Below are 9769 nucleotides of genomic sequence, written 5' to 3'. Positions count from 1 at the left end.
CCACCGTCTAAACTAGGTCCCACCGTCTAAACTAGGTCCCACCGTCTAAACTAGGTCCCACCGTCTGAACTAGGTCCCACCGTCTAAGCTAGGTCCCACCGTCTGAAATAGCTCCCACTGTCTGAACTGAGTCCTATCGTCTAAACTAGGTCCAACCGTCTGAACTAAGTCCCACCGTCTGAACTAGGTCCAACCATCTGAACTAGGTCCCACCATCTAAACTAGGTTGTATGGTCGTGGTTGTTTGCCATCCATCCATCCATCCATCCATCCATCCATCCATCCATCCATCCATCCATCCATCATCTAACCCCAGTCGGCCTCAGCAGATGGCCGCTCACACTGAGCCTGGTCCTGCTGGAGGTGGAGGTTTCTTCCTTTTCAAAGAGAGTTTTTCCTCTCCTCTGTAGCTACAAGCATGCTTAGTGTGAGGGATTGCTGAAGATTCAGTGAGTCGATGCAATCAGCTGGTTTACCTTAGATTGAAAACTTTGAATCGATCTGACTGGATGATCTGGTGAACTGTAAAGTGCCTTGAGATTACGTGTTGTGAATTGGAGCTATAGAAATAAACTGAATAGAATTGAATTGAATCCATCCAGCACCCATCCATCCATTCTTTCTGGCGATTAAGAAACAGGGAACTGATTTTCTCATCCAAAGCTTGCAGCGGTTCATCCAGAACCTGCTGTGCTCCTCAGGTGGAGGAGTTCCATGGGAACCAGATCAGAGCTGCTTGAAGCTGCAGTGACATCAACAGATCTTTATCAGGGAGGCTTCATGAGTTGCGTCATTGGTTTGATTCCCACAGTAGCTGTTGATTGTGATTCATTGTTAGGAGGGACATCAGAACAGGAAGAAAGCCAGTAATCAGGGAATGTTCTGAAGGCTTCAGCTAGTAATCAGCCATCAGCAGAAAAATAAACACATAAAGCCTCTAATGACTGATTCTGTGACTTCCTGCTTAGCAGCTTTTAGCCTCATCTTAAGCCTTTGATCATTATTCATCATGACCTGGAACCAGTCAGTGGATGATGGAGGTATTGCTCACAGCTGAGGTGTAGAGGCAGCCTTTTCTATCCTGTTAGTGAAAAGGCCTGAGTTTATAGCACCTTGGTCAAGCCAGGAGACCTGACCAAAGTGCTTTACAGTTCATTCACTCACTGATGGTGGTCAGCTGCATTGTAGCCACAGCTGCCCTGGGGCTCACTGACAGAAGCTGGTGCCACCATCAGCAAGCAATAAGGGTGAAGTGTCTTGTCCAAGGACACAATGATAGTGAAAGCCAGGACTTAAACCATTAACCCAGGTCTTGGAGGATTTGGTTCCAGGCTTTGACTAGACCTTTTCCTTGAGTTCAGGTCCAGGCCCTTCAGAGTGGAGCATCTCCGTGTCTCTGACCTGCTGTTCACCTGCAGTTGGCAGAATTCATGGTTTCATCAATGGACCATCTTATCCAGAAGTTTGGAGCATTAAAACAGCCCCACATTATCACTCTGCCACCACCGTGTTTAACTGTCCGATGGAGCTTTTTTTATTTTGGCATCAGATGGACCTGGACCTTTCTTAGAAGATGAAGTCCAACTAGTCTTTAGGATGTTTTCTTGAAAATATCAGACAAGACTTTGTGTTGTTTTAAAATGAAAATAACTGGAGATTAGCACATGGTCCTCACAACATATAGCAGAATGAGAATATCTATATGTGCGGGTGTGTGTGTGTGTTGTGGTGGGGGGGTATGATGGTCCATTTCTACAGGCTGTGGTCCTCCATCCATCACTCCCCACAGTCAGCTGTCAGCAGAGTGGGCCATGGAGTAGTAATCTGGGGCCCTGGGGGTGGATCGGGTTTCCACTGAGCTGTGTGACACAGGCGCTGGATGTCAGTCACACCAACAACTCAAACAAGTCAAGATCCTGGTGAATGTGGGCTGGGGACCCCGGTCCCTCAAAGCCTCTCAGGTTCAGGCTCTGTCTGGTATTGGATCATTGTTGTGTTAGATACACTTTGAACATGGTAGCAGCAGCATCATGCTGTGGGAACCTGGTGGGTAGAGCAAAGACCTGGTCATTACAAGTTGGTTTAGATCAGGCCTGTCCACAGTCAGGCCTGAGGGGCCGGGTTCTTCCAGGGGTCCTGCAGGTTAGACGGTTCCTCTGGTTTAGATGGACTGAAGCTGGGAATCATCTTCATCATGCAGGAGCTTCTAGGACTGGCTGCAGACACAGAGCTGCTGCATAGCTGCAAACATGAGCCTGAAACATGGTTTGATGTTTGAGTCTGCAGATTGAGGCTGCATGTCTAGGAATTCATGTCTGATGTGACTCGTGTTTGTTCAGCTGGTATCTGAGGGGTTATTTATAGGAAGCCTAATGGCTGCAGAACCTGATCATGGCTCAGAGGTTTGGGCCTGGGTCGGGGGGGGAGGTTCCATCAGAGGTAGTAAACTTAGACCAGATAAATGCCAGGGACTGGTGCTCAGGGCTATTTCCTTGGTCTCTGTTGTTTTGCATTAAAGCAGCTGGAATCACCCCATCTTCACATCATGTCCTTCTGCTCTCATGGACAATTGTCATCTATCCTGTAATCCTACAGCTTCTTCAGCCTAATGAACCCCAACAGCTGCAGGTAGCTGATACTCTATAACCACAGGACATCCCACATGTCCACCGTTAGGGACAAAACTCTGTCCTTCAAACTCTACCTGCAGAGTCTGGGAGGGAGTTGGAGGATGGAGCAGCCTGCTGGCTGATTGATCACTGACGTCCCACAGCAGATCGACCTTCCAGGGTTCCTACAGATGTAGCTCTACCCCTCGGCACATAAAAACATTTTATTACAAGTGAACAAATAGCAGAAATATCCCTTATTGTTCCTCAGTGGGGAGATTTAGGTTTCCCAGTAGTAAACTGATGACGTGTCATTGAGAGCTTGGCTCTAGATGCAGACAGACACTTTTATAAACAACAAGAGGAGGACATTAAAGAGAAGAAGGATAAAGGAATACTGATAGAGAACAAGTGGAAGTGAAGGTTAAAGCAGGGGCCCTGAGTGAAACAGTAGACAGTTCAGAATTTCAGAAATGTAAAAACTCTGCAAGTAATCAAATTAAGCTATTTTTCTGTATCCAAGCAACCAACTGACTGATAGAAGTGAATAAATGGAGCAAAAGCAGCAGATATTAAGACCTCCTGGGAGGAAGGATCTGTGATAATGCTCCACGGTGCATTTAGGGACAGACTTCCCACAAAGAAAGGATTGGCCAATCACTGATCTCCTTCCTGCTGGTTTTCCTAAGTCTAATCGCATCAGAAGACGTTCTTCTCCACTTCATGAGCTTCAGCAGATGAGCTGAAATCAGCCTGACCTTTTCCCAACTATCGTCTCCTGAAACCAACTGTTTCCCAACGTCTCTCAGAAGGAGCTTCTTTTCCAATACTCTGAGGAATCTTTTACAAACTCCTAAAACCTCTGTGTCGTTTTAATAACAACCTCTGCACATGTTTACACTTTGCCCTGATGGTTTCTGACTGAAATAAAAACATAGAGCAAAGTAGAAAGAAGTGAAACCTCTCAGCAGTAGGACTGGTTCAGCCGAGTAGGACTTGGAGGCTGAGGTCGTCTCTACAAATCAAACCTTGACAGCTGTGCAGCTTAATGTTTCTAATGAACAGACATCTTAATCAGAGGAACCAAACTCTCCTGGTTGTATGTTAGGTATTGATAATCCAAACTGCTAGCTTCTCTGCTTCGCCCCAATCCTCCCTGTGGAGGCAGAGTCAATGCTCTCAGATACCCGAGTTTGTATGGTTGGGGGTGGGGTGGAGTGCGCTGTGTAGATTGGAGGCTAAAGAGGTAAATGTCTGCAAATTTGTGCAGCTCATTTCTGTCCTTCTAAAATTAGCTTCAGGTGTTTGCATGAATGAAAGGCAGTGAAGATTAAACTGTAATAAAGTAAAATCCCAGATATGTTGGCTGAGCTTCCATCAGCTCATCCAAGGACATAAAACTCATGCTGCGTTCACACCAAAAGCAGCAGGGGCAGCAAAATCGCATCTGCTGCTTCCTTTTTGCTGCTTGTACCAGTTTAGTTCTGACGCGGTGCCTACGCGGTGAAAAAGTGTGTCTGACTCGCGTTGGGCGGAGCTACTCTATCCTTCCTTTGCCTTGCAGCTGTATTTGCTGTGATCAGTGGGAATAAAGTCGTTTTAATATGTTTTTAAGTGAGAAAATCCACCTGAAAACTAAATCATTGCAGTCAGTTCATCCAGATTACCATCCTGCATTCCATTATTATTTCTGTCGGAGCCGATCAGACCCCCACATACCAGCGGTGCTGTCAGTAGGAATCCCATTCAACAGCAGCCTCTGGCCTGGTCGCCTCCTCGCAGTTTGCCCCGGCGGCTTGAAGGTGATTTTCACGTACATAATCCAAACTGCAGGCACCAGGATAATATAAGCAAACATATTCTGTCGGCAGGTTTCAGCATTTTAAGTTAATTTAGGCGTTAATAAACTGTTTCAGCGGAGTGATCATAGCGCTCTGTATCATCAGCGATGTGTCTGTCTCAGGGCCAGCTCCCAGATCAGCCAGATCCCCCAGATCTCTAATTGGTTGACGTGGCACGTTGAGCAGCAAAAGTTAAATTTTTCCATCTCGAGCACCAGCACGTTTGCAGCACGTTTGCAGCACGTTTGCAGCGCGTCGCGCTCGTCAGATGCTGAAATGTATGGTAAGCCAAGAAGGCCACTTTTCGCATTGAATAATCGCGTTAAGATTGAAAGTAATCCACTAAAAAAGCGCGTTTTCCCGAGATTTCGTCGTGTTTTACCAACAAGCGCCGCCTTTTATGTGCGTCATGATGGTACTGCAAGACACGCATATTTTACGCGCGCTCTTACCGAGACAACTTGCGCAAAATACGCAAAAGACGGCGAAAAAAGCGGCCAAATCTCGGGAAACCTGGCGTCTTTAGAGGGTTACTTTCAATCTTAACGCGATAATTCAATGCGAAAAGTGTCCTTCTTGGCTTGCCATAGTAACGCTACCGATGCGCTGCTTCAGCTGCTCAGGCGCGTCTTGATGCGCGTCAACCATTGACTTTGCATGTTAACTCGCTGCTTCTGCTGCGCCTGCTGCGTCCGGTGTGAACGCAGCATTAGACAAGCTTTATAGTCATCTTGTACACAGAGTGTATATAAAAGGAAATTTCCCTGCATACAGCTTTTCACCAGTGAATCAGCAGCTCAGCAGTGAAATGAACATTTTCTTTCATAAAGTGCAGCACTGATCAGATGTGGGAGAAAAGGAAAACCAGTTTAAAGTCTTGAAGCAAAAGGCATAGATATTGAAGGTTCAGAGCAGCGCAAATAAATAGATATGTTGCAAAATGTAGTGGAATAAATTATGAAAAAACAGTAATAGAATCAGTAAGTTGGATTTCAGCTTTTTTAAGGACACTGTTGGTCCTCTGTTTGAAAAAGAACAAATAGAAAATATTGATCTGATATAATTGATGCAACTGAAACGCATCCTATGGCAGGCCCTGCACAGCTCATTTCTACCGGCAGAAACATAATCAGTGATATGTTACAATGATTACCTAAAGATTTTACAGAAACTAACGCTGAAACTAATTACTTTATAAAAGTCACGAAGATGTTATTTCTTACTTATCATGTATAAAAAAGAACTACAGTTTCCTGGTGTAAGGCACTTAACAGCAATGTGCACATGTATGCGCACGTAACAGAAACGTGCTTAAGTATGCACGCATAACTGCAATGTGCACCATACGCGTTCATTATCTGACGCTTGCATATACACACCAGGAACCTGTAAACTTAAAAAATACTGAATTACAAAAAACATTTAAAAAACAAACATGTTTCATTGATATATATACAAAAATTAATATTAGGAACTATATTTATCAAACATTATACTGGGCAAGTAAAAATTGTTTCTGGGCAAATTAAATGTGAAAGTCACTTGCCCAAAGGGCAAGTGGTAAAAATCCTTAACGTCAACCCCTACAAGGTATCAGAAATGACCATTTTGACTTGGAAGAAATTTAGTTCAGATATCATTAATACATTTTTTTAGTCAAAAGGGCTTGCCATACTGATGACCCAACATTTGATGCTTGAGGCTCGACACGTGTGGCTACATTTTTGCCCTAAATAGTAAAACAGTAAATGGTCTGAACTTAGCTTCCTGACTCGACCAAAGGGCTTTACACCACATTCACCCACACATTGATGGTGGTGAGCTGCATTGTAGCCACAGCTCTGGATGCTGTTTGTCATTTTCAAAGCATCACCGGCTCAGATAGATGAAGGTTTGTTCCACCATGAAAAGGTTTATATTTGAACTAAGCAGCAACAAAGGGAAAACGTATCCCTGTTTAAATGTATTCTCTGTATTTATTGTTCATTTTCTATCATAGAATATAGAAATGCACAGAGGTAGGTCTCATCCTTTTTATGTAACAAAACAGGAAAAGAAAACATTAAAGCAACCGTAAATGAATATGCACTGGAACTAGAAGAGTACCTGACAGCTTTTAACTATATATTAACTTTAATATTTTAACATTTAACATGAACTGGGCTGTAGGCAGGGACAAAACCATCATCTCAGACATGAGGAGGACAAATATTTAGAGGGATTTATCAGTACTTCACATTGAGTTTCATCTTTCCTGTTTAATCTCTGTGAAATCTCTTTTCCTATTTCCTGACTGCTTTCTTCCTGGAATAGATGTTGTCAGGAAGTTCTGATCTCTCCTTACCTGTAAAGACCCTCCATCATTGTCCCTGATACTGGCCTCTGGTCCACCTCCTTCCACACTCTGCTCTATCATCACAATAAATGATAAAAAATGTGGAAAGCAATGTTTGGAGCTGGAATTAGAAAGAGAAGCAGTAAACAGAGCTGTGACATTTAACTTCACTTTTATGCCTTATTTATTTTTCATCTCTTCTCTGACTCTCCTCTCTCTGTTGTGACCAAAAACAATGTTAAATGACGTTAAACAACGTTACACAGTTTGTTTGGAAAAAATCATCCTGATGCTAACGTTCAGCTCTGCTCAGCATCATTTCTGTGTCCATCTCCTGGGTCTCATGGTGCATTCAAAGACAGCTTGGAAAAACAACTTTCTACACATTATTAAATACTTCACTGTTGTAATGGCTGAAAACACTGCTGGGGACAGAGAAGGAACGTGGGGGGGAAATGTCCCACGTCCGTTACACCCAGAGCTGCAGGTCTGTGTCCTGTAGTCCACACCATGTCATTTATCTTAACATTCCAAACACGTTTCTTAGATTATCAGCTACATCTAAAAAAAACAGCATAATTTCTACAAACTTCTGCTGTAAAAACTGTGTTGGATGTATTTTATTGGATCTGATCATGATGAGTGGAGCTAAAGAAGCAGACGGCAGAATGACTGCTGGGTTAGAGGGACGGTAAAGGCAAGCGGAGCTGCAGCCGACGGGCGGGCAGACGGAGCTGCAGCCGGCAGGCGGGCAGATGGAGCTGCAGGCGACAGGCAGGCAGACGGAGCTGCAGCCGGCAGGCGGGCAGACGGAGCTGCAGGCGGCGGGCGGGCAGACGGAGCTGCAGGCGACAGGCGGGCAGACGGAGCTGCAGCCGGCAGGCAGGCAGACGGAGCTGCCAGCGGAGCTGTGAGAGGGAAGAAGCAGCAGCAGGATGGTATTACTGGTAGAGAGAAGGGAGGCAGGGGTCAGCAGGGCTCCAGATATCTGCTGGGTGAAGGTTCAGCAGGATTTCTCCACTCTTCTCCAGCTGTAGCATCTATTGCCTAACATTCCCCTCGCATACAAACTTCTGCAATCCACACATCTGGAGGGGTGGGTGGGCTGTCAAGACATTGATTGGGTCAGAAATGGCTCCTGCCTTCATTGGATGGCAGCGGTCCAGTCAGTGTTTGTCACTGCAGGCCTTATTTTAGCCATCGTCTCATTGTTGATGGTTACTCATTTACACATTTGCAAACGGTTTGGACAGGAAGTAGATTAGTGGTGCAGACGGGGGCTAATGATGCTATTAGCTGCTGATAAAACAGCCCATATTTGCAGTCAGTAAAGTTTCAGCTTGTGTAGAACAGTCAGAAAAGGCGTGTCTTTGAACGCAGCACAGCGCTGCACAACAGCTCCATCCACCTGCCTGAGCTGCAGCCAGAGGTCAGAGGTCACTGGCCTGTGGCTAACACTGATCTGTTGCAAATCTCTAATCTTCCACTCTCAGCCAGGAGAATGGAGCCCAGAGATGGCCGGTGTTATCATGCATCCAGGCTGTGACGGGCAAATACAGCTAAAAACGGAAACATCTTTATGCAAACAAAACTACTGCTGCTGCCATCAACGCCTCAGATTATACATGATGGAGCCTGTTTTTCAGAGACACATCGATGTTTTGGAGATGGCTGAACTAAAAATACAAACAAATAATCACCATGACTGGTTTAAGATTTATTTCTAGATTAACATGACCTGTTTTGCCCACTTAGAGGGACCTTCTTTCAGGGTTGGTTTGGTCGGCGTCCACTAGAGGGCTCCACCTCTTATCCATAGACTGAGCTACACTCGTTAAAGGGAATGGATTGTATCTGCAGGAGTCTTCCTGAAGTTCACGCGGCTGTGAAAGTGGACGCATGCAGGTCTCTGCTTCCTCTAGCTCAACAAGATAACGTGTTGTTACAAGTTTTAAACACAGGATGATGAGTGCGCTGCACCAAGTGGAAACGAAAAGCCGTCATTTCATTTTGTCCGATGGTCAAAACTTAAGGAAATAATAAACGGCTAAATTAACAAATCAATTGGTGGATGAGGAACATACCTTTAGAGCCATCCTGCTTAACAATGACTAGTTCATCAATAAGATGAGTCAACCTTACATAAACTGACCAATGGATAACTGGCCTGCCTGCTTTATTCCTTTCTCCCAAAGCAGTTATGGTCTGGAGGCTCATCCTCCATGCAAACATTTAAGCCATGATGTCGTTCTTCTCAGAGTCTTTAAACGTTCTCCGTCTAGAAGGCAGGAATCTCCCCTTGGACCTGTTATCAGTCTCAGTTTCCAATCCTCATAATCTCCCCCTAACCTGAACATTAACCCCACACCTCCCCGCTGTCCCTGCTCCGCCCATCTCTCTGCTGGTTCTGGTCTCTCATGCTACCAGATCCAGTTCCAGCTCAAAGGTCCAATCGCGGCTCTGCCATTTAGGAACTTACCCTCATTCTCAGGATTTTTAATGGAGATTTTGTTTTCCATGTTAAGGAAAGCTCTGTTTCCACCTTGAATCTTTTCTCTCAGAGATCACTGGGAGCAAACTCTTTAAATAACCCTTCATAATGTTTTCGTAGTAAATAACCTGGTTTGCTTGTAGAAATTGTTCTAAATTCATTCTCTTGCATTGGTTATCTGAACCTCAGCTGGTTCTGCTCTGAGCTCGGCTCTATTGCTGTGCTGGGGTCCGTTTCATGAAGCAGGTTTAACAAACTCAGATTTAAATCCTCAACCCTAAATTGATCTAGCCTAAAGTCTGGAACTCTGAGTTGTCAGGAACAAAGAGGCTAAGATGCATCCTGGTTCTTCCCTTTTCTCCTCCTGCTTGTTCATGTTCTTCTCCTGGTTCTTCTTGTTCTCCTCCTGGTTCTTCATGCTCTCATCCTGGTTCCTCATGTTCTCCTCCTGGTTCTTCATGCTCTCATCCTGGTTCCTCATGTTCTCCTCCTG

The 9769-nt window shown here is 44.9% G+C and overlaps 1 protein-coding gene across 2 annotated transcripts in view; it reads left to right on the top strand.

Annotated features, from left to right (window-relative positions):
• The window catches only part of LOC107084891 (protein jagged-2-like), a 69870-nt gene that overhangs the window by 2853 nt on the left and 57248 nt on the right, over positions 1-9769 (top strand). The window lies entirely within an intron of this gene.

Source organism: Cyprinodon variegatus, unplaced genomic scaffold, assembly GCF_000732505.1.
Source record: "Cyprinodon variegatus isolate N-32 unplaced genomic scaffold, C_variegatus-1.0 Scaffold110, whole genome shotgun sequence".
Taxonomy (NCBI): Eukaryota; Metazoa; Chordata; class Actinopteri; order Cyprinodontiformes; family Cyprinodontidae; genus Cyprinodon; species Cyprinodon variegatus.
Note: the sequence above shows the minus strand (reverse complement) of the source record. Positions and strands in the feature narration are given on the sequence as shown.